The sequence below is a fragment of the Podarcis gaigeae genome, assembly GCF_964106915.1.
Source record: "Podarcis gaigeae genome assembly, chromosome: 9".
Classification (NCBI taxonomy): Eukaryota; Metazoa; Chordata; class Lepidosauria; order Squamata; family Lacertidae; genus Podarcis; species Podarcis gaigeae.
Window position 1 is genome coordinate 29,056,772 of NC_139685.1, and position 24,727 is coordinate 29,081,498.

The following is a 24,727-nucleotide window of genomic DNA, read 5'->3' on the forward strand; positions in this document are numbered from 1 at the left end:
TCTTTCAAGTTGATTTAGGGCCCATCACACCCTCCCTCCATTTCCACTATGCCTCTTCTACAACCGTGGAATGGCGGTAGTGGGAACAGATGTTCCTCAACTTGATGAACCACAAAACTAAACAGTTGGTTTCATGGTCTTCTGAATGAAAAGATAGGGCATAGCCATTATATGTAGACATGTTGTTGACACCACTAAAATGCTAGGGCTAGGGCTACTTCATAGAGTACAACACACAGTTCAAGGCAGCAATGCATCTGAATACCAGTTGCTGGAAACCACAGGAGTGAAGAGTTATCTTGTGTTTGAATCCTGCTTGTCAGTTTCCCACAGACATCTGGTCGGCTTCTGTGAGAACAGGATGCTGGACTAGATAGGCCCTGATCCATCAGATTTTTCTTATGTGAGCATTCCTAGCTATTATCAGGAATGTTCTTATGTGCATATGGGGTGTTAGGGGAGGGGTAGTACTTCTGGTGGAGGACACATTGTGCTCCTCCTGGGGTAGTTTGTCCACCTTTGGTCCCCACCCTGCACTCAACTCTCACCTGTGGCTCCTAGATGATGTCAGCATATGACAGTGACCACACCCTAGGAACGGCTTTGACTGGATGACTGAACCAGGTGAGGCTGGTTGATAGGTCTCAAACCTTCAGTGAGTTAGGGACTTCCCCTGCATGTGAAGACAGGCTCTAGTGCATGGAGCAGAGGAGACCAATAGTGGGTTCAATGGTCAAGAAGGCAGTTTCTGTGTGTGCTGTTTAGGAAAGTGAGGGGCAGATGGGGCTTGTCAACCTGGGAAGGTAGCCCATCTAGGAGAAGGAAAACTCTGAACCTGAACTTAAACCTCTGCTGCCTTGTGGGACACCTTTGGGAGATGGAAAGGCTAAGGAATAAATCCTACACATATCCGGAGTGAAGTCCCTAAGATGGAGCCTTGTATGCCTCCTTCCTTCAGCCAAGCTGGTGTCAAACATAGTGTTCTGCTTTCCTTTAGACTACATCTGTGAGACCAGTAGTGGGGTCTTGTCATCTAGGTGGCCCAGGACCTCCATACACACTGTCTCTTGAGACAGATGGATGTCAACAACTTGCGTGCAAAGTGATGCACACACGAATATACCAGGATTGTAGTGACTGGGTGTGAAATTGCTACTTTGATCATGGACATTAATTACTACTCACTATATTAGTCATCAGCCAGTTCACAAGTTACATTTTGCAACATGAAAATGTACCGAGACTGCTGGCATGTACAGAAACAGACTGTTATTATCAACAACCCTTAGAACACTTTACTTTAGCATTTTCTCAAAGTTAGTAACAGAAATGCTGACTGATACAAGTATATGAATTTTTCCATTAGAGTCCTACTTTTGTGAGAAGACAAAACATAGCAATCATTTAAACACAGAGAAATGCTGAAAAATAAAACGAGTGTATAAGCAATTAGGCATAGGACCATAATCATACCTATGTGCTGGAGCAATTCAGAGGTGGTAAATTAGTTCTGTGTACATCAATCATAAAAGTTGTCTCCTTAATTATACATGGACTCATTCATACTTAATTATTCCCAAGGATGCTTAATTAAGTGCATCATCATATTAAAAGTTTGAGGCATTTAGCTCTTTGAGTTTATACTTGCTGATCAGACTGTGGCTTTATTTACTGATGTTAATGGGCAAAGAATCATAACACACCAGTTCCCCAAACTTGTAGAGTGGCAAGCATTCAAAAACAAATTTGGTAAGTATTTGAAAAATACTGCAAAATCCAAACATTATGCAAGAGAGGAAATGCGCTACAAATATTTAAACACAGAGTATGAAAGAAATAATTATAAAGTGGGAGAGTACATAAACAGTACATACATAGGAGAGTACCATTGCAGAAGTCAATACAAAATTCATGCTCTCTAGGATTTAATAAAAAATAAACAGTCCTCACAATGAATACTCTATCTGGTCCACTGTCTGGCACTGGCCCTTTTTGCAAAGCTCATTCATGAGCCTGTGATATGAGATGAAGAATTTTCTTTCAGGTTGCATTCACATGGCAGTTTATTCCAGTTTCCCAACATTTCCCTACCTGTTAATTTCCACATTTTGTTCGATCTTTGACACAGTGTAAAAGCTACTACTGGCAGTGGCATAATGTGAGTTGCTGGCACCCGGGACAAGCAAGCTGCTGCCGCCACCGGAGCTAGGCGGAGCTGCGCAGCACAACTTTCTATGTTGCTTGCTAGCAGAAAAAATCCTCTGACACTGTAAATTGTGGCAGACATTGGGCACTGCATTTTAAAAATCAAGATGGTGGCCACTCAGGGCCAGTTGGAGCCAATCAGCCAATTGGCACCCCTCCAAAAAGGCCACCACAGCCTGAGCTCCACAGTTGACAGGGGTTGGGTTTAATGATTGGGGGTTTCAGGGAGACAAGGCATCAGACCTCGTGGACTCAGCCAGGACATATGGCTCCCAGCAGAAACCCAGGTTTGCTGGGTGCTGACATAAGGGCTGGCTACCATTTTAACTGGAGATGCTCTGCCACTCTGTGATAGTCTCTGCTGGCTCCTATCATGGGAGAACTCACACCCCTATAGATATTAGCTGGGGTAATTATAATTGCTAAAGCACAGTCACTGGTTAACGGTCAATTAAACAGGTTTTTCATTATCCTAATGTGTAAAGAGGAGGAAAATGCTGAAGAATTTCTTCATATATTTTACATTTTTATAGATGAGAGAGGCCAAAGTCATCCTATTTCTAAAGTCCAACGAGGAACACTTTCTTTATTCCAAGCCCCTTGATACAGTTTTGCTCATGCATTTGGTCTCATTCCTCACAGGAAGTCTGGCACAACTGCAAAAGCTACAAAAGGGATATTCTTTCCCCCAGAGCACTCTACAAATATAAAATATTGAGCTTACTTGTCTTTATGAGATAGCATGTGGATCAGTTAGTTTTCCTTTCCTTTATGCAATCCTGTAACAATAGTCGTCAAGCCATTTAGCAAGCCAAAATGCTTTAATCCATAGCAAATTTGTACAGCTGTTGTTTCAAAACATGCTAAAAGAAAGGAAGCAGGCAGAAAGTTAGAGAAATTTGCCTGCATCTTTATGAGGAGTAAATCAAAGGGGTTTTGCACATATTTTTAAACTGCCAGACATGAGTCTTTGCTTAGAACTGTTAGTAACTCTCCCTCTTTTTGAAACAAAATTATACTTTTAAATGATTTACACACACTCTTAAGTGAAAATCGCACCTTGATCTGATAACAGTGCACAAAAATGATTTACATTCATTTAACACATGCTTCCTCAGAGAAATTTAATTGAGGCATCTGTTTATGGATAGGCTACAGAGAGAGATAGATTAGATGATAGATAGATAGATAGATAGATAGATAGATAGATAGATAGATAGATAAATAGATAGATAGATAGATAGATGATAGATAGATAGATAGATAGATAGATAGATAGATGATAGATAGATGATAGATAGATAGATAGATAGATAGATATAGATAGATGATAGATATAGATGATAGATAGATAGATAGATAGATAGATAGATAGATAGATAGATAGATGATATATAGATAGATATAGATAGATATAGATAGATAGATATAGATAGATTAGATAGATGATAGATAGATAGATGATAGATAGATAGATGATAGATATAATTTAAGTAGTTGCTATATTTTTTAAAAAAAAACAACCATAAAATTATAGTTGGAAGGACCACCTAGTCCAAACCTCTGCAGTGTATACGAAGTACAGTAATGCAAAACATCATCATTATTAGGTATTAATATATATACTGTACCACTTAATGCCAGAATAGACTTGTGAGTGGTTTACAAGGCATTATGAATATGAATCCAGTTTAACTGTGCAGGCTTTATGTCAGTGTTGCAAGTGAAGGCAATTGTGTTATTTATATAATCCCTCTTCACGCACTTGCCTGAATTCATGAGGGTCTTGGGAGGGTAGAGGGGCAGATACATAGGCACAAGCCCCATACCCAGTGTCCACACAGGCTCCTCTTAGACCATTGTACAAAGATCTGAAATGGTCTTGTATCTGTGCTCAGGCTTCCATGTTTATCAAGGTTATCAAGGCTTATTGAGGTTCCCAATTGCATGGTGATATATAAATACCTAAAAAAGGCTGATCGCCAAAGAATTGATGCTTTTGAATTATGGTGCTGGAGGAGACTCTTGAGAGTCCCATGGACTGCAAGAAGATCAAACCTCTCCATTCTGAAGGAAACCAGTCCTGAGTGCTCACAGGAAGGACAGATCCTGAAGCTGAGACTCCAATACTTTGGCCACCTCATGAGAAGAGAAGACTCCCTGGAAAAGACCCTGATGTTGGGAAAGATTGAGGGCACAAGGAGAAGGGGACGACAGAAGACGAGATGATTGGACAGTGTTCTTGAAGCTACCAGCATGAGTTTGAGCAAACTGTGGGAAGCAGTGGAAGACAGGAGTGCCTGGCGTGCTCTGGTCCATGGGGTCACGAAGAGTCGGACACGACTAAATGACTAAACAACAACAACATATAAATACCTTCAGCAGAACACACATAAATGCTTGAAGGTCTGAGAGGCAGAATGCCTGAGGCCAGCGAGGTGGGGCTTTGGGGCATGCTTCTACAGCAGCACTAGATTTAGGGCAGTGCGGGCGATTCCCCTACACAGGGTGCCAAGCCAAGGGGATGCACTTGAGAGCATGCACAGAACAGAAAACGGGAGGGACGCCAAATTTTGTCCTCAGTCTGCCCCTGCCTACAGCTAGTTAAACCTTTTCATGTTCCAGGTGACTGTCTGGAGATGGCTACTGTAGAGACTATTCCACTACAGACATCCTACAATGCAATTAATTCCAGAGTTATATCAATCAGACTTAGGATTCTTACTGTAAATTGCAATTATATTTCTGGAATGTCAATGACATTGTGGTATGTCCCATTCATAAATCAGTATCCTGATCTCCCCATCCCCTTCTACCAAATCAAACCATTTTTTTCCTAGGGAGTATTGTTACAATGTTAAATGTCCTGTTCTCCCTCTGCAACACACTATTTCCTTTCTGGCATGTTGTTAGGTAAAAGACAACACTTTTACCTTAATAGGTTAGTTTACAGTAATGAGACCAAATCTCTTGAGTAGCTGAGTCACCAGTGAGGTTTAGCTGCCACCCTTAAGCAAGCTCGAGAAGGGAGGAGGTTCTCCTGGAGAGCCAGCTACAATACAGATTTACTATTAATCGTAATCCCTTGGGAGCAATTGCTGGCATCCTAGCAGCTGTTGGTTGCTTGTAAACATACTGCAGAAGCACGAGGAGGGAGGGAGGGAATAAAAATGGAATAGCTAGACTACATTAGTCCAGCAGATTGCATTCTTCCACTGGAGAGTCATGCAAGTTAGATTTGGAATAGGGCTATGTCAGATCAACTTCCACGGTTCCCTCCCTCCCTCTCTGCACTGCAATTACAGACAAGTGCAATATATTCCTGGTTTCTGCCTGCTGTAATGAATATGATGCAATTGCTGAACCGCTGAACTTGTTCCGAGGATGTCTCTAAGAGATTTTTTCCCAAGTGACCCTCTGCATACCTTTTGACTGGAGTGTGCCACTTGTAGATATTATCTATGTGGCCTAGAAGTGTATGAATCCCACTTATACTGAGTAAGACTATTGGTTTGCCTATTCAATCTGCTCTCGTTTGCAGGGATTTCCAAAGGTCGGCCTGAGATCCTTTTCAAAAGAAATGCCAGGGGTTAAATTGAGACTGTCTGCAGTACATAAACAAAACTGTATTAATTTGGAAATAATTGGTATTAATTGGGTTAAAATGGGAAAATCAATAAAAAATAATTGGCAAAGAGACTGTCTGCTGTACCACTGAGCTAAGGCTTCTCCCAAGGTCAAATGTCACGTTTCAACTGAATCAACCTCCAGGTCAAAGTAGGGCTTCAATTTTATCAACGGAGGCAGGAAATGCTTGTGAAGATGGCATGTGTACATAAACCTGTTGACTACAGTTTGCTGGTAAACTCTTTGCATTGCTAATACTTGTTGACAGCAAGTCTTGATTGCCTTACAGACCCGGCCTGCACATCCGAGCTCAGATTCTAGCAAACAGGGTGCTATTTTCCTTTACTAGCAAAATCTGTCCTGTCAGGGTGAAATGATAATGCAATGCTAAGCTTGTTTACTCAGTCTCTCCACTGAAATGTGAGGGACCACAGCTTTCAAAAGAAGCAGGGAAAGCAGGCATGCAAGTAGGATGAACATATGAAATGTATTCAGTTTTACAGAGGAAAGGAAATTTGGAGGGATGTGGCCAGAGTCCAAGTCCAGTTTAAAGAGAGAGCACAACGAGAAGGGATAAATAGTATTTCCATTAAAATAATAGTAATTAAGTTTGAATCACAATATTCAAACCAGCACATGCTAATTTATGTAAATCTATATATATATTTTAATGGGTGACCCATGTTCTCTTTTTTTGTGGATGTAACTACAAAGGACACAGAGCTATTTCTCCCCTACGCTTCCAGGTCTTGTCTGGAGCAAGGAGATGTGTATCACTCCCTTGGAGAAAACAGATGTAAAACTGAACAATGTGTTCAGTGAATTTGTAGTCCAAATATGTCGCAAATCCCACCAGGTTCTTCCTCAAGGGAAATATAAAATACTAGTAAGCTGGAAATGGCTGCATTTTCACATTGCACTCTTTTTGGGAAAGATTGACTGCTGCAAGCAAGTATAAAGGGAAAGAAGCAGTTTCCAACTTACTGGGTTTGTCAGATTTCCCCCGAGAAAGAACCTGGTGTGATTCAAATTTGTTGGGACTACCGTCTACTGTGTTACATAATAAGTTCATTCACATCTGTTGGCTTTACCTCCAACCTCTTTTGTTAACAGCAATGCAAAGGTGTAAAGATATAGATGTCAGCAGGCATGGCAATGTTCTAACACAACAAGTTCTGCTTCTTTTAGAATAATGCAAGAACAGCCCTGCTGGACTGGACTGGACTTGGATTGGACTAAAGGCCCATCTAGTCCAGCATTTTCTTCTGAGTTTTGTGAAAGGATATGTACAAAATGCATGCACCTGGGTAAAGTGTGCATATATTAAATGCATATATTAGTGAAGATAATATACAAAAATGCATTATATTTGGGGAAATTGGTTTGCAAGAATATATACTGTATATTTGCATGTATATATTAGGAGAGATTCACATTAAAATGCTGTAGAAGTTTCTTGAGGACCTTTTTTATATACAATGTAGATATATAGGGAAAATGTAGAAATACAGAGAAATATAGAGAAGTCAACTTCAGACCTGAAAAGTGAGAAACTGGAAAAACCTGAAAGGCGCAGATTCTCACATCCCTAGTTATAACCCTGATTATGCAGGAATCCAAATAGTATGGAGAGCTTCCATGAATGCAGGAGACTTGCAACTTCGGACCTTTATCCTCTAATGCATGGAGGGTTGTAAAGAAGGCAAAGTGATGCACTGACAGAGGCATGGCCTGGCAGTGTGCCACCTCTCTCCTTTGTGTGGTTTTCATCACGTGTTGTAAACTGAGCACCTATCTAATGTTATAGATTTTTGACATCTGCTCCCATTCCCTTACTCTTTCACCTGCTCACTCTGTTCAGATGCGCACACAAACACCATTTTGTAGTGGGGTCCCACTTAAATACTTGCAAAGATACACAGAAATAGATATAGAGGCATCTTCCTAGTCCCTCATTCTCTCACCTGCACAATCTGGGAAGGTGCCTGCTTGAGAATGGAGTGTTTTAAAGGCCCTCCTTCCCAGAAACACACCCTACGTTGCCGTTTTCCACAGAGCCTCACTTGTCACTTGAATTTCTGAAATGCATTAACATACGAAGACATATCATGGGCAACGAGCTACTGAAAGCAATATCATTTAGCAGCAGTCATGCCTGCATTTTAATTATTGTAAGGCTTGGTCATATAAACGATGGCCAATAAATTAAATGCTGGCAGTGGGCTGCTTCATTCTATTAGGAGCAGATCTTGTCAATGCAGGGTGATGTATTTAATGAAACTGGGAGCTCAGGCATATTAGCAATAGCAATAAAAGTCCTATGAAGTGACAATACATTTAACCATGCTTTATAAGGTAGGCTTTAAATACTTGCTCTTGGAGGCTGCCAATTAACAAAAGCAATATTTTCTGTCCCTTTATTTAAAATATGTATATCCTACCTTTCAAAGTGATAGATTAATAGCTAGCTAGGTTTTTGCAGCATTTTGTGCAACTTCTCATTTTCATATAAAAAAACCCAAAACGATCCTGGATGGGTCATAAATTAGATTGCCCTGGCCTCAAAACTGATGGTCATAATCCTGCATACCTGACTATCCAGGAAGAAAGGTATGTGGAAAGTCTTGCTCTGTGAAGGCAACATCATCATCTTTTCAGAGAAATTTACAGTCTGCAAATAAAAACATCCTAAAGATCCCAGGCCACAGAGAAGTTAGGCTGGCCTCAACTAGAGCCAGGGCTTTCTCGGCCGCGGCTCCAATCTGGTGGAACGCTCTGTCACAAGAGACTAGGGCCCTGCGGGACCTGACATCTTTCCGCAGGGCCTGCAAGACAGAGCTGTTCCACCAGGCCTTTGGTCAGGGCGCAGCCTGACCCCCTCCTCTGGCAATCTGCACAGAATTTTGCTTGATGGTTGCCATTAATTTGATCTTAATTTGATTTTAATTAATTTTATAATGAATGTTTTTAGAATGTTGGACTATTTTGATTGTTGTTAGCCGCCCTGAGCCCAGCTTCGGCTGGGGAGGGCGGGATATAAATAAAAATTATTATTATTATTATTATTATTATTATTATTATTCAGAAAAGACCGATCAGCTAATGAATAAGTTCACATGTCATACTTATGCTTAGCTTTTGTACCTTTAAAAATGCTTAGTAGAGAGCATGATTTGAAACTAGTTATGGGTGAATTGGTCAATTCTGGGTTTTCTCAGTTTCTAATTTTTCCAAACTTATGTTCAGTTCTCCACATTTCCACATCAGTTTGCTATTTTTCTTATGTCCTCATGAAAATTCATCAGCTTTTTGGTGTTAATTTCTACTAATACATTTCTCATTTTACCCAATACATTACTACAAAATAGTTTCCCCTAATAATTTAGTTTTGTTTGGTATATTCCTTAATGCATGTGTTTTTATGCACTTTATTATAGTATATGGATTTTGCACACATTACTTGGCTGGAGAACTGCACTGGAAAATTTGAGAAGTGCACATTTTTAAGGATGGATGTGCTTTCTTCACTGCCTGAGTCAGCAAACCCATGCTGTGAAATATGGCTTGGTTCTTAACTTGTTCTTTTCTTATTATGGCTGCTTCTGAACCTATCCACCAGTGCAATTGGTTTGGCCCCCTAAGTTGTGAACAGTCTCTGAAATTCTGTCAGGAATTACCACAGAGTAAAACACCTTCAGATTGTTAAAACAATGTTGGTATGGGGAGACCTGGAGATGCCAGCAGATGACTGCATATAAATAATATCCTAGCACCATTTCTCTCTCAAATATGTATTCTCTCTCTCTCTCTCTCTCTCTCTCTCTGTGTGTGTGTGTGTGTGAGAGAGAGAGAGAGAGAGAGAGAGAGAGAGAGAGAGGGAGGGAGGGGGAGAGAGAGAGAGAATACATATTTGTATATACACACACAGTTTCTTAGCATCACTGTACCTTCAGTCATAAGTTCTTCCTATATCTACAGACATCCCTGATGGAGTAACCATCCTTAAGCAAATTTCTTCCATAGCCCCAACTCTGTTTAAAGATGCAAAGTTTAGCCTGCACCTATTCTTCGGCAAGGTAGGCTCATTAGTAATGCAATCCGTCATTCCTGCCCCTCCCCTTCTGCTTCATGGTGACCTTTTCAGTGTTTGAAGCCTTCCTCTGTCATGCATTAACATTTGGGTAGGCGAACAGGCATGTCTGAATCAATTTAGAAAATCAAGAATGGTGGGAATCTTCCCTTTGCTGCTGCCTATACTTGACACACCCTGCATTTATCAAAAGAAAAATAGTTTCAGTGAATATGAAAATCACAGAATGGTGGAGGTAGAAGGGACTTTGGAGGTCACCTCACCCAACCCAGTAGCAAGATTTCTGACAACATGTTTATCTAGTCTCTGCTTAAATACCTCCAGTGAAGAAGAGCTCAAGTGTCAATTCTGAGCCGTGGCCAAATAGTGTGCCCAGGCAAACAAACACAGGTATTCATCCATTGGAGAAGGAAATAGTGATGACGCACATAATTATTTGTAGAAGGTTGCAGGTTAAAGACTTAGTATCTTCACTTAAAGGATCTCATGTGGTGCAGGTGGGAAGGACCTTGCCTTGATATCTTAGGAAGTTGCCTTATACTGAAGCAAACAATTGGTCCATCTCACTCTGTACTGTCTACAGAGAGACAAGCCAACCTCACCACCCCCACATGACTGAGGAACATGTGGCCCTCTAGATTTTCTTGGGCTCCAGTTCCCATAATCTTTGACCATTGCACATGATGACTGGTGCTGATGGGAACTGGAATTAGACTCCAACAATATCTGGAGGAACACAGATTCCTTACCTGTGACAATGATTCGCCAGAATTTCAGACAAGGGGCTTTTCAAGCTTCACCTGGAGATGCCAGAGACCCAACCTGAGTCTGCATGCGAAGCTTGTACTCTACCACTGAGCTACCATGGAGAACAACTGCTTGCTGGAGTAAATTGGACATATGGCCAAATTAAGTATAATGCAACTCATATGTACAGAGAGTATTAAGAGCAAGGCCTATAAGAATATAGCTAAGGAAACATCAGTAATTTGCCTGTTACCCATCTGGCCAGGCAGTAAAAAGGGACAGAATGGAAGAAGAAGAGTCATAGTGAGTAATGACCCTCATGCAGATTTATGGAAACAGTAACAGTCTGTCCCAAATCATGTTGTCTACTGTGTGTGTAGACACTCTTTCCTGTGCCAAAGTGACTTCATTTCTTCTATATACTCCTCCGCATGACAGAAAAATTCTTCAGTAAGGGAGAAGACATGACTAACAACAGCATGCTGGATTTCTTCAACTGGATTCTTAATATTTGAAGAGCCTCTACTTCTAATCTGCCTGCCTGTACAGTGATAACGTCATTCCTGGGTTTTTCAGGCTTGCGTCAGTTTCCAGCTATGCCTTCCCTTTTTATAGCTGTACTAGTACAAATGATATCAAGCCGCCTTGCTTCATGATAACAATGGAATACTTTTTGCAGCAGTGTATTGATAGGGAGGTTAAAATTAACTGTCACACTAGAGGTTGTCACCCAGCTTATCTTGTAGAACCAAATAAATGGAATAGAATGGAAACTCTGCAAGGTTTTGTTATTGCATAAGGTCATCTGTCTGAACTGACATTGTAAGTTTCAGGTAGCTGATCTGCATTGCCTTGCAGTAGGGTCACTACAGTGAGCTTCCAAGTATGGCAATTTCTTAGCTGTGCATGCAAGCCTTTAGTATCAAGACTTGGGCTCCAAACCACTGGTCTGGAGGGTGTCAGGCCAGAGAATTTTCAACAAGCTCTGTAAGGAAAGAAAACTGTACATTAGCCATGGAAGCTTTCTTCCACCAAAGCTTTCTTCTTGCACCAAAAGGCAAGAGGAGGTCAAGTGATGCCTCCCAATCAAAGGGAGAAAAGACCCAGTTTCAGCAACTGTGAAAGATGTGAAATTCATGCAAGGGATCATGAATGGAAATGGATAGAAAATAAAACTGTCAAGTTTGTAGTGCTGTTATATGAATCTATGGTGTGTCTACTATTGAAATGGTCCATTTCTGGTCGCAACATGTCAAAAAAGACGTGGAGCAGGAAATGTTGAAGAAAATGGCAGCCAAAATGATTGGTTGAAAAAGTCCAATGTTTAGCACTTTTTTTGCTTGGGGGAAAAAGATGAAAAAATGGGGATATGACAGAGTGTATAAAATTATGCACGATACAGAAAGCAGACACAGCACTCTCTCTTTCTCATATAAATACTAGAACCTGGGGACATTCAGCGAGGCTGGTGTCAACAGGCATGGAGGGAAAAATGAGCCTTTTCCTCCCTTGTTGTGGTCCTGAATAAAATCCCTCCTCTGAAGCTGCTGTTTACAGCAGGAGGAAATCACCCATTGGACCCTACCGTCATTCCAATAATTTGTAGCCCTCTAGATGCAAAAATGCATATAACATCATGTCTACTTTGGACCTGAGTATCAAGGAATCAGATTTCTCCAACCTAGAGCTGACTTTCAGAGATAGTTGAGCCCCGACTGGTATCCAAATGCTGCAATTCAATATTCACTTTATGGGGAGTAAGCCTCATGGAACAAAGTGAAACTTACCTGTGATTAAATATGGTGCAGGACTGCTCTTGTAAGTAAGGTGCTCCTGTTGGTAAATTTCAGTGGGCACATACAAACATACGGCCTGCTCCACTAAGGTATAGAAAATACTAGGCTCTTTTCACTTTGCTTCCAGTAGGCATACAGGCTGTCAAACAATTACATTGGCTTGTGCCTTCAGGCTCACACTATCAAATGCAATGCCACAGAACAATAGAAGCCAATTTCTTTATATGATTCTATTTAACACTCCCCAAGCTAGTTCACTTGTGCTGTTATTAAAATCAGTTCAGAAGCAAACTTAGAGAGAACCCATGGCACACAATCTCACCAAAGGGAGGGACGTTAAGATCCCACTAATGTCAACAGAAGAGACATAAGCTTGTGCTTCAGTATCACCTATTAAAATCAACAGGACATTAAAAGTGTTTAACCATGGCCTCATGGTTCGCAGTGGGCTATGGCCTGATCCACACCTCAGCCTGTGCAGTTATCTAAGAGGCTCAGGTTTATTGCTGTAACCTCCTTTGGAACAGCTCTCTTTGGGGCAATATAAGTATGTTACATAAGCCAATAGTTGATGAAGTTTTCCTTTGAAGTCTCTCTATACTAAATAGGCTTTCTTAAATAGGTTCACCCACATTGCACTCTTCTTCCCAATCCCAAACTTCTGTAGTTAAATGAAAGACCCAGTGATTTCCCCAAAACTTGCTTTCAAATACAATGTCAGTATTTTTCACAAAAAAGCGACCCAGAGTCACTTGCAAAGTGAAATAAAGATTAAAACCAAGTATAAAACCAATAGATAAAATAAATAAAAAGCACATCTATAATATATATAAAAGGGGAGATCTAACCCCCAACCCACTAAACAGATGAGCAGAAAAGAGGCCACAAATATATCTAATATCCCACAGATTAAGAACCAAAAACTTGGGTCAATAGAAACTTTTTTGCCTGGTGTCTAAAAACTAATACTTTTATTTTAAGAACTCCTTATGAAATTTGAGAATACAGGAATAAGCAGTGCATTCTGAAGCAAAATGTTTCTATATCCAGTTAAATAATCACAATTCTCCAGGATTATTCATTGCACTCATAATGACTATACTGTTTGAGTAGAAAAAAAACACGTTTCAGAATTGTTAAGGGGAGAAAGTTAATTGGAGAACTTAAAGGTAAAAGTAAAATTAGATCATTGATTGGTACTGTTCATCCAGTGCTGAGAGAGAGAAATTATATATGAGGTTAATGGAGCTCCACCAATTAGGTAGAGTTCTCTGTTAAATAAGACACAATAAGAGCTGGTAAATGCAATTAACAGTGGAAACAGAAGGGATCTGTGGCTCTTAGGCCTCCCAAGTTGATGCAGTCAAATTAAAAATGGCAGTCATTTTAATTTTCAGTCTGAAATTCTACCCACTGCTAAAATACTTTGCTTCAAATTCTGGTGTTCTCCTTAGATAAGGTAACTGTATTTGCCAATTTTGGAAGACTGAAAATGAGACATTTCTTCCACTTTAAGGCTGCAGTCCTATACATGCTTATCTAGGAGTAAATCTTACTGAATTCAATGAGGCTTACATATAAGTAGACACGTCTAGGATTCTGATGCTGGTTTCTGTTTAGTTGTATATTTTCATTCATTGGCCTCCCCACTCCTCTCCAGTGTGGGCAAAAAACATGTATGACTCCTTTGACAATGAGCTGATGGTGCTCAACAAATTATAACAATGCCAAACCATTTAAAGTTATTTAATCTTATTTGCTCAAGATATGAAAACTGTGTGCTATGGATGTTAAAAATGGTACTGGTTCACACAATGTCATAAAAGGGATGATGATGGTGTGATGACCTTGCCAAATTGTTATTGTAATTGGCTAGCAAATGCTAGTGATTTTTTTATTTAGTTGACAATTTAGACAGTAGTGGGGGAAAGTATTTGTACACTTGCCAAGTTTCTCCTTCAGTCAGGAAAGTGGTGGCAATATTATTTGTAGGTGTTGCTTTTTCTTACCTTCTCCTTGTCATTTTTGGTGTACAAAAGTGATATGTTGTAGATCTATGTCTTCCTACCTGTGTTGTTGCTCTTCAGTAGAGTTGCTCAGATAGCTACCATTTGCGCACACAGCGTAATAATCCCTGCCATCTTCACACAAGGACAAATGATGATGTTCCCTGAATATACTCGCCCTGGGATCTGCGTCCTAATTCTGAATTGCAATGAGAGAGCTATAACATTTAGAAGCTGCTGTGATGAGTTGGGACTATCACATTGAGAGTGTTTCCCCCCCTATCCACCAATCATGGCAAATCACACTTTTATGAGCAGGCTGACTCATACTGTGAGTTGCTCTGAGCCATGTGGCCAGGATGTGTGCTGTCTCCATGGCAAGGATAAAATCTAGACAAGCTCAGACTCTGAGCCACTAAAGTTGATGGGCAATTATGTAAAGTGAATGCAGGTTATGGATCTTCATCAAGAAGAATAGACTGCCCCTCCTGGAGAGAAAGATGTGCAGGTGAACAAGTGTATTACCATTCCTCAAATTCCTGTGCACAACTGAAGCTTTGAAAGTGAATACTGATAAGTGACTCAATAACAAAAGTTAGTCTTAACTGTCTGTGCTTTCGTATTCAAAGAGCTGCTTCCCAGGACTTGAATGTTCCCATATCACCTTCCCTAATACAAAATCCTGTTAATACCTAGCACTGGGAGGGATCAGATGAGCTGCTGAGAATGAGTGCTTTGCACAGCAAATGGCACTCAGTGAATTACTGGAGGCTAATATTTATACAAAATCCATTGCACCACAAAAAAACCATAAAAAATGTGCTGCGTGCTTCTCCTCTAACTGCCATTCTACCCCTAGACTGCGCAACTTTTGAAAACTGGTTATTATACTAATCTGCTTGTAGTATATCAGAATACATTGGGCTGAACCATTCACCTTATTCATGTACTGGTAGTGTCCTGAAAGTTACTTTTTCTCCAATTAATGAGGAAAGAAACTGAACATAAAGGTTATCAGAGGGGAGGGAAATGAGTGGGGTACAGAGCTCTTGTGCTCAGTATGCTTTCAAGGAGGCCAAATGGTTTTTTGTGACTACCCTTTCTTTCGTTCTGCAAATCACCTCTTTCCAGATCTGTACTCTGAAGCCTTCCTGAAAACCCCACGATGTCATTGGTCAGGCTCTCCTCTAAGTGCAGAGGGCAGGTGTGCTCTCTACTCTGTGGCTGGCTGCTGTTCATTATTATTATTTTAAGTGATAAAGAAAATCACCTTTCTGCACTAATTCCCTTATTTTAAAAAGGAAAAACCTCCCTTAAAAACAAGCATAGCCAGTGTGCTGGTTTCAGGTTCTCAATATCCACTCTCCCCAACTATCTATCTATCTTTATTTATTTAAATGTATATACTACTTGATTGTGAAACACACACACACACACACACACACACACGTTTACAAAAAGAAAGAGAGAGAGTTTACAAAAAGATATGGAAATCAAGGGGGGAACCCACAACTATACTTTAAAACATACAAAAGTTTGAAATACTAAAAAATACAAAAGTTAAAATACTTCCCACACTTCATTTAAAATCCAGGGGAAGGTGTTATAAAGAAACTTCTCCCCTGGGGCTTTCTGAGATCAGCAACCACAGGCAGTGGGGAAGCTGCAGAGTGCAGGGCAAATGTTTAATGGGAAGAAAAACACACATACCCTCCATGACTACCTTGTAATATTAGCCCAGCCTTGCACCCACTGAAAGCATAAAGGAGTTCTAACGTACCCTGCAAAAGAGGCAGAAAGGTGGAAACTTCCTTTGCAGCTGAAGAAAACTTTCAAGAAACTGGAGAACAGTTTTTGACACAGCACTAGTTGTAATTATTCAAGACACAAGAGCATGCTCATGTGCTTTCTTCAGAGGGCAATTAGGAGCTTGCAGGGGTGATTTTAATTGGGTTAAACCACACACACCCCACCAGCACCACAGCCCTCAATGGATTAGTCCCCTCCCACAGATCTCCTAACATCCCATTTGCTTTGACCTGATACAGGAGCACCCCACTGTTGCCAAAATAACATTTAATGAAAGAAGCAGCCTTATATCTGCAATCCAAGAAGAAAACATAGTGAAATAAAACCTAGGTAACAAATATGGATAAAACATTGAAACATCTAGAAAAGTTCTTGGTTTTCGTCTATATACATTGGTTGAGGCTGTAGTTTGCAGGACCTAGTGTTAGGATCTTAATATGTACCCAGGGAAAAATTGCACCCTTGCATATGCATATGTCTAACTCAAACTGATGTCTCAGAGTTGTTAGAGATGTAACTTTTCAGTACTGCTTGCAGGTTTCCTGCATGCCTTTGGCTGGCCACTGTGAGAACAGGATGCTGGACTAGATGGGCCATTGGCCTGATCCAGTAGACTGTTCTTAGGTAAGTGCTGTCTCCATGTGCCCTATGTAGATCAACATAAGTACTTTTGTGTAGGATCACTCCAACCCCAACACCATGTTTTATTGCTGGACTTGCATTGGACAGAAACTGGGAGAAACTAGAAAGGTCTAAGAGTGGAATCTTGCTCCAAGCTATGATACTAATACAGTGGTACCTCGGGTTAAGAACTTAATTCATTCTGGAGGTCCGTTCTTAACCTGAAACTGTTCTTAACCTGAAGCACCACTTTAGCTAATGGGGCCTCCCTCTGCCATGCGATTTCTGTTCTCATCCTGAAGCAAAGTTCTTAACCCGAGGTAATATTTCTGGGTTAGCGGAGTCTGTAACCTGAAGCGTCTGTAACCTGAAGTGTATGTAACCCGAGGTACTACTGTATATAACCCAATAATGTCCAGACTACTATGCATTCTTTTAGAGAAACCTCAGTCTGTGTTCCTACTCTGGCCAAGAGTACTTATCCTTAGGGCAATCCTAAGAGTAGAGATGATTAAGAGTCCACTTATTGTTTTAGAGTGCCCTGGTGTTCCTATTATAAACTTTCAGTCTTTTTTTCCTTGCAGTACATAACTGTTTTGTAAACTCTCCAGCATTATTCTGCATTGCTTTCAATATATTTTTATTACTCTCCATCCATCTTCTCAAGCTGAACAAGCAATGTTTCTTGACACTTGGATGGTGACTTTTGAAAAGCTCAACTTATCCCCAGAACCCTGATACCATGAAGAGAATGAGATTGGACTAACGTGAAATAAATTTTGAGACATTATATCGAAAGGAAATGGATGTTTTGTCTCCTGAAGTGATAGGAGGGCAATTTAGAGTGAAAAGATTTGAAGAATGCAATCTGATAAACCGGATAGGGGAAGGAGGCAGAAGGAAAGAGCAAGAGGTGAAAGGAGAGTTCCAAGGAAGGGGATTCTTCATTGAGCCATTATTTCATTTATAGATCTTTCCTACCACTGGTACACAAGTACACAGGAAGCCTTTTCAGTTACAGTACGCAGTATGGCAGGGGTGGAGAATCTTAGACCAGGGACTAAATCTGTCTCCTGCACCACACCCCAGGCCTCTCTATCGGGCCCTTAGAACTCTCTCTAGGTCAAATCCCTCACTGGGCCGTGTTTGCATCCAAATTATTTTTGCCTGGCTGGAGTGTGTCCTGGAAATCTGACAATGTATTTTGCTTGTCTAGATACAGGCTAGGCAGGGTTGGTGTGTGTATAGCAAGGAGCTTAGTGTACAGTGGTAAAATTTACATTTGTTGCTTTGCCTCTGGCACTGCCCACCATGTAACCTCCAGAAGGTTGCCTCAGGCTGAAACATTTTCCACATTCCTGCAGTATGTCACAGAGGTAACCAAGAAAGAGCATCAGATGTATACTCATGTATCCTTTGTGGTGTTCTCTACACAACCAGTACTTAACTGGCAAGATATGCTTGGTGCAGCATAACCCCAACCAGAGGAAATCTTAGAAAGAGTTATTTCTCCTGCAGAATGAAAAACTAAATACTCATATGCCAATGCTCATATAACCAATGGGGGGGCACCGTAGCATAGCTACGTCTACCATTAGGCATCATGAACCACCTTGTCCGTAGTGGCAGACCTCAGGTTGCCATTAGCGTGCATTATTGTTTGTTTGTTTGTTTGTTTGTTTGTTTGTTTGTTTAAGATTTTATCACCCTGGGGGTGCCATTGGAATTTTCTTCCAATGGCACCCCAAAATGCCTTGGGCTATTTCTGCAACTGAATGCAGCGTTCTTATTTATGATAAATGATAGATATAGATAGATAGATAGATAGATAGATAGATGATAGATAGATAGATAGATAGATAGATAGATAGATAGATAGATGGATAGATGGATGATAGATCCCACTTTTCACTACTGTTCTCAAAGCAGCTTGCAACAAGAAAAATATCCAAAATAACAAAATTTAAAATATAAGTTAAACTTCAGATATTTAAAATCTCAGAAATTTTAGAAAGAGCATTGGGAAACTGCTAACACATCAGAGAAGCATTCATTATCCAAGGCCCTCCTGAAATGAAACTCTTTTAACAAGGCATCTGAAGCTCTGCAGAGATGATGCCTATTTGACAGGAGGAAGTTCCATAGAGTTGCACCCACAACACTGAAGGCATGACTTCATGTTGGCATGAGTCATGCTTTTAAGTCCATGGGGGACCACTAATAGTGCTTCCCCCAGACAATCTCAGCAATTGACTTGGGCCATACAGAGTAAGGTGGTCCTTAAGGTATTCTAGACCTAAGTTATTCAGGGCTTTGTGCATTGGTCTAATAACCTCGAACCTAGTGCAGTAGTAAATTGGAAGCCAATGCAGGGCTTCCCCGCCCCCCCTTAACACATGTCATATCTCATGTTGGTGGTCTGTTCTCATTACCAGTCTAGCCACAGCATTCTGCACCAGCTGCAACTCCCAGACCTTAAAAGCAGCATGCAGCCTTTATGTGTCCAATGGATCTGTCCAATACAGCACTTTGAGAGGTTTCCTAAATGAATCAATTTTAGTTTCCTTTCTTTTTCTGAAAGAATCTGTAATGTATCCGTGTGGTTTTAAAAAGTCTGAAATCCTCAAATATCAGGCAAATAACAAAGATGCTACACTTACATTAGATGCTGATGAAGGATGGAAAATAAATTACTTTCTGACACCTACAGAAACATACTTCTTAGAAATGCCTCAGACTGCCCACACATGGTATCTGATGCACCTACAGCTGCTTGTTATGTAACTAACTGTCCCCTTTCTTTGGATGTGATAATCTATTTGTTTAAACTTTCAGATCAGAACATAGAATCCTTACCTCCCCCACACAGCTTTGAAAGGACGGAAATTCAGTTATTATCAAACATTTTGAAAATTAGCTCTCTGGATTGTGAGTCATGCTGTTAATCTCTTATTACCGTTTGGTGATGTGACTATTCCAGTTTCCTTCATACAGTATATGCCTTCACATTTACTACAAAGGTACACAACTCCCTCTCCTCCCCACACCTCCACTTTCTTCTGTAATTGAGTTTAGATTAAAAACAATGCTCTGTCTCGGTTGCTTGTTGTGGGTAAATGTATTACAGTAGGAAGGCGTAGCTGAAGGCCAAGTACAAATAGCTGTAACTTTGATTGTTAAGAGAGGAAAACAACTTACTGCAGACTTCAGTGTACCAATTTAGGCCATGGAACCCACATACTTGGAAGCAGGTTTCATTGAACTCAGTGGGATTTTAACCAGAGCAGCCATATCCATCCAGAACATTCACTTCTGCCTCTGTTTACAGAGGTTGCTACTATGGAAGATGGGTTGGATTCCTCAAAAGCTCAGGTAAAACCCTACTGAAGTAAACCAAAGGACTTTTTGCAGATGCTCTGAGTTGTAGTTCTCATGCTTAATAGCTCTTGGCAGACAAATTAATGGAAGCTACCTGTAAGTTGGTGGCCATCATTGCAACAACATCCTGTGGCCATCAGCAGCAGACAGCACGGTGCTGCTGCACTGCTCATTTGACCTGCCTCTGGCTGTATCACTGCTGCTCACTGGGATGGACAGAGGAGCAGGTAGAGGAAAGATCAGTGCAGTGCAAACATGCCAGCAGGAGCAGCAGAATGGCTCTTCCAGGGCTTTTGCACCATGCTGACTTCCCCTTGTCCCCTCTCTATCCCTATATTCAGCAGCAATGCGGCCGGAGGGAGATCAGGTGCATGGTGCAATTCTATCACACGGTCCACTGCTGGGAGCAAAGAATTCTACAGGTTAATTATGAGTTTTGTAAAGGACAGCCCCTTCTGTCCTGTAACTTTGTTCTTTAATTTCCTCACTATTTTTAATATTATTATTTTTTAAAAAAAACCCTTAACATTTTGAAATGCTCATTTAAGAGTGCTGATACCCCTATGAGCACTTGGCATGCCTTGCTTCACCACATCCAAAATTGAATCAGGCCATGTTACCAGCAACACTTGGGGGCCACTGCAATCCTGTTCATCTATTATGTGCCTTTAACTTGGATGCATCCAATATGTAAGAACTGGCATGTGCATGAAAAAACTACAATGCCTATGCCACTTGGCTTTACATGTATTTGGGCTTGTTGACAGAATAGTTACAAGATGGCACAGAGCAGGAGGAATGTGGGAGTATTTTGGAGGAAGAAGATTAATAGCTAAATATTTTTACTAGAAATTGCTTCGGGGTTTATGCTTATGCCACCAGTTCTGCATTTGTGAAGAATCTGTTGAAATACTTGTTGCAGTTTCAAAATACCGTAGGTAAGAGTTGGTGCAGGGAGGGAACCTAGTATTGCATTGCATGCTTACCTATACCCCATTTCATCTTCTCCACCAAAAACAGAAACACACACTGTTATTTGCTTGAGTTGCAAAAGTTTTCATGTGCTTGTTGTTGTTGTTTAGTCGTTTAGTCGTGTCCGACTCTTCATGACCCCATGGACCAGCGCACGCCAGGCACTTCTGTCTTCATGTGCTAAATGGTGCTTAATATGGGACCTGAGATTGAAAAGCGAAAAAGGTCTGCAGTGCATCCCCCCACTCTTCTTTGTATTCTCCTGTTTCTTGTTCGACAAGTCCTGCAATTTGGGTGGTTTGATTTTCTCAAGTGTTTGATCAATATGATATTTGAGTGGATTCTTTGAGATTCATGGTTAAGCAGGAAAAGGAACTGTAATCTAATTCAATTCAGATTAATACCAAATCATAGTGATCTCACAGACCCATGTACTCCCCAACTTCATCCCTCCACACCTGTTGCACGTTTCTTCCTCCATTTCTGGTTTTTACTAACCATACTTTATCATGCCATTTAAACTTGGAAACTTTGGTTAGAATCTTGCCTTGAAACTATGGTTTGAAGTGTGTTTGTGGAGTCACCACTTACAGCTTGGAAAGCTAGTTAAAACCATTGGCTAGCAAAGCAGCTGCCATACTTGGAGGGGAGGAGTGGCCTTCTCATAAGATGTCAGTGGGTATTTCATCTCATGGGACCTTTGAAGGGGGCTGGCCACCATCCTGCCTAGCCTTCTTCCTCCCTCCTTGTATGGAGTGGCAAATCCAGTGGCTAAAGCAAGGCTGAGCAACATAGTAATACCAGTAAGCCAGGCCTGTTGTCACCAAGGCTGTGTATACCCTGTACTTTTAAAGCACATTCATAGCATATTCCCCACCCTCTCAAATAATTATGGGCACTATGGTTTGGTAAAGGTTCCTTGGAATTGTAACTCTGTGAGGGGTAAAGTACAGTGCCTAGAATTCTTTGAGGGAAATAATGTGTTTGAATGTGCCTTATAGTGTGTAGAAACAGCATAAAATTGAGGTTCTTAGGCTGCTTCCTAATTATCTGTTTCTTGAACATTCATTCTAATTTGTTTACGCAAAGTTTAAGGGGAGGTTTGATGACACCACCTAATTATTGAGGAATCATTCTGTGTTGTTTGCAGGAAGGTTATATGAGAATAAAGCCATTCTCGCCCCACACTTTTCCAGTGTGCTTTCCTTATTCAGGAAATTTGGGGAGGATGCAAATTTATGGTGCAAGAACACCAAAACATCTTCCATCATGGAATCTGAATTTGATGGATGTGACGGAATCCCAACTAAAATAGAGACAGCCTTATAAATATCAAGCTATTCCACATGAGTTACTTGCCCTATTAGTGGTTCGGAGAACATCTGCATTTGCATCATGGTGAAATAGCCAAAAACCTTGCTTGACACTCACAAGGGAGTGGATAAAAAAGACCTTTTGCAAACTTGATTTCTGGTGGGGAAAGGACATACATACACTACTGCTGTTTTATAGCAAATTGATTCCAGGATGGGAGTGAGGATCAAGCCGCTTTCAGATCTTTGCACAGATTAATAAAAAAGATAGGGATCTACTTCCCATTAGGCAGTTTACCATTTTATTTTTTTGTCAAAGCTGTTTCCAAGAAATACAGCTTTGTGAAATGGAGATACTAAGCAGCTCTTCGAAACCCAGGATATAACATCACCCTGAATGTTCTGTAGTGAAAAGAAATCAGCAATATTGATGAAATGCTGTCAGACTGAAACTGTTGCTTAAATAGTCCATTCGATGGTGTAGTATTCATAGACCACATTTTGCCTGCATGCTGTTAGAACAGATTTTTAAGATATTCGTTTTCATTATATATTTCTTCACTATATGTGCTTTATATAAAGAATGTAAGAGGAACTGCCTCCAGGTATGTTCTCACACATAATGCAACACACTGGCAAGGGGAAGAAGACAAGTTGTCCTGGAGACAGCTTCCCATAGTGCCTTGCTGAAAAAATATTCCACTCTTTTTTCTTCTTCTTTCAAATATTCCCCATCAATTTATTATCAAAAGGGAGAGAAATACTCATGAAAAGAATGCACTGACCTTTCTTTAGCAGTGGCCAATGGATTTTGTTGGGTATCCTTTCTTTCATTCTATAAGTCATCTCTCCAAGTAATCTGCATTCTGCAGCCTCCCAGCTGCCCACCCAGCTTCAGGGCTGCTGCTAAACTTCAGGGAGGACATAGTCATGTCCTGATCAATGGCCTCACCATGACCCCCCCACACTTTCTGCCACCCTTACTTTTGTTTTAAAATATTCTTTGCTGCTGTGATAGCCGCCTTGAGTCTCGTCGGGGGGAAAGGTGGGGTATAGCTATATAATACAGTGGTTCCTCAGGTTACATATGCTTCAGGTTACATACACCTCAGGTTACAGACTCCGCTAACCCAGAAATAGTGCTTCAGGTTAAGAACTTTGCTTCAGGATGAGATCAGAAATCGTGCTCTAGCAGTGCAGCGGCAGCAGGAGGCCCCATTAGCTAAAGTGGTGCTTCAGGTTAAGAACAGTTTCAGGTTAAGAACGGACCTCCGGAATGAATTAAGTACTTAACCCAAGGTACCACTGTAATAGTAGTTGCACCTACACTGGAGGCTTCTCTGCCACCTCCCTTGGCACCTGGACTTTGAGAAAGGGCATCTTCAGATACAAGGAGGCTAGAAGAATGCCTGTGCTGCTATTGCAGTTTGTCACAGCAGCTAGAAAGACATATATAGCTCTCCAAGTTTAAAGTCTTTCTAGTTGCCGTGGCACACTGCAGAGGTGGCACAGCCAATGCCTCTTCACCTTGCTCAGAATGCCAGGTGATACGAAGGACCCCCATGGTCCTTTCTCAAAGCCTGGACAAGGCAGGGCAGTGGAGGGAGGCAGCCAGCTAGTATAGCTGAGAGCTGGGCCCAGTAGGGAGTGAATGGACAGCAGACTGAGCTGGTAAGAGGCCCTTCTGAGTGCTGAGTCCATCAGCCAGTGCTCAAGATGTATAAAAAAGAAAAAGAAAAAGTGAAATGATTTTACATTTAGTGGGGTCTTTTTAAAAAGGGAGGGGGAGGGAAGGAAGGAAGAAATTCCCTTAAACAACACCAGTGAGCACTCTCAGGTGCTCAGTAACCAGCCTTGTCATTTAGTTAAATCCTAGGGGAACATGCCTCCTGTAGAGTAGATGTTGTTTCCATATAATGTGATCCCACATTTGACCAAGCTTGGTAGAATGCTTATTACACCAAAAAGACACTTCTGCCCTCTACTGCTTCTTATAATGTGGAAAAAAACCCAACTTGCACTCCAGATTTACGCATCCTTCCAGAGAAGATCCACAAATGTCTGCTTTGTATGTCGAACTATATGATAGAAGAGGAACCATGGCCCCCTGTGTCACTGAGGGTGGGATTCTATGGTACCTCAGGTTACATACGCTTCAGGTTA

General features: G+C 41.0%; 2 protein-coding genes across 3 annotated transcripts in view; one reads left to right on the forward strand and one right to left on the reverse strand.

The window, feature by feature from the left end:
* The window catches only part of TLR3 (toll like receptor 3), a 113,715-nt gene that overhangs the window by 75,991 nt on the left and 12,997 nt on the right, over positions 1 to 24,727 (reverse strand). The window contains exons 1-3 of one of the 2 annotated variants that reach the window (XM_083755577.1): positions 7,797 to 7,910; positions 4,816 to 4,879; positions 2,930 to 3,068 (exon numbers count right to left, since the gene is read on the reverse strand). The gene's annotated coding sequence lies outside the window, so the exon portion shown is untranslated. Of the gene's footprint in view, positions 1 to 2,929; positions 3,069 to 4,815; positions 4,880 to 7,796; positions 7,911 to 24,727 lie in introns of those variants that run through there. The other variant, XM_083755576.1, reaches the window with a different exon arrangement.
* The window catches only part of SORBS2 (sorbin and SH3 domain containing 2), a gene marked incomplete at its 3' end in the record, with an annotated part of 250,265 nt that overhangs the window by 27,004 nt on the left and 198,534 nt on the right, over positions 1 to 24,727 (forward strand). The gene's annotated exons all lie outside the window — the stretch shown is intronic.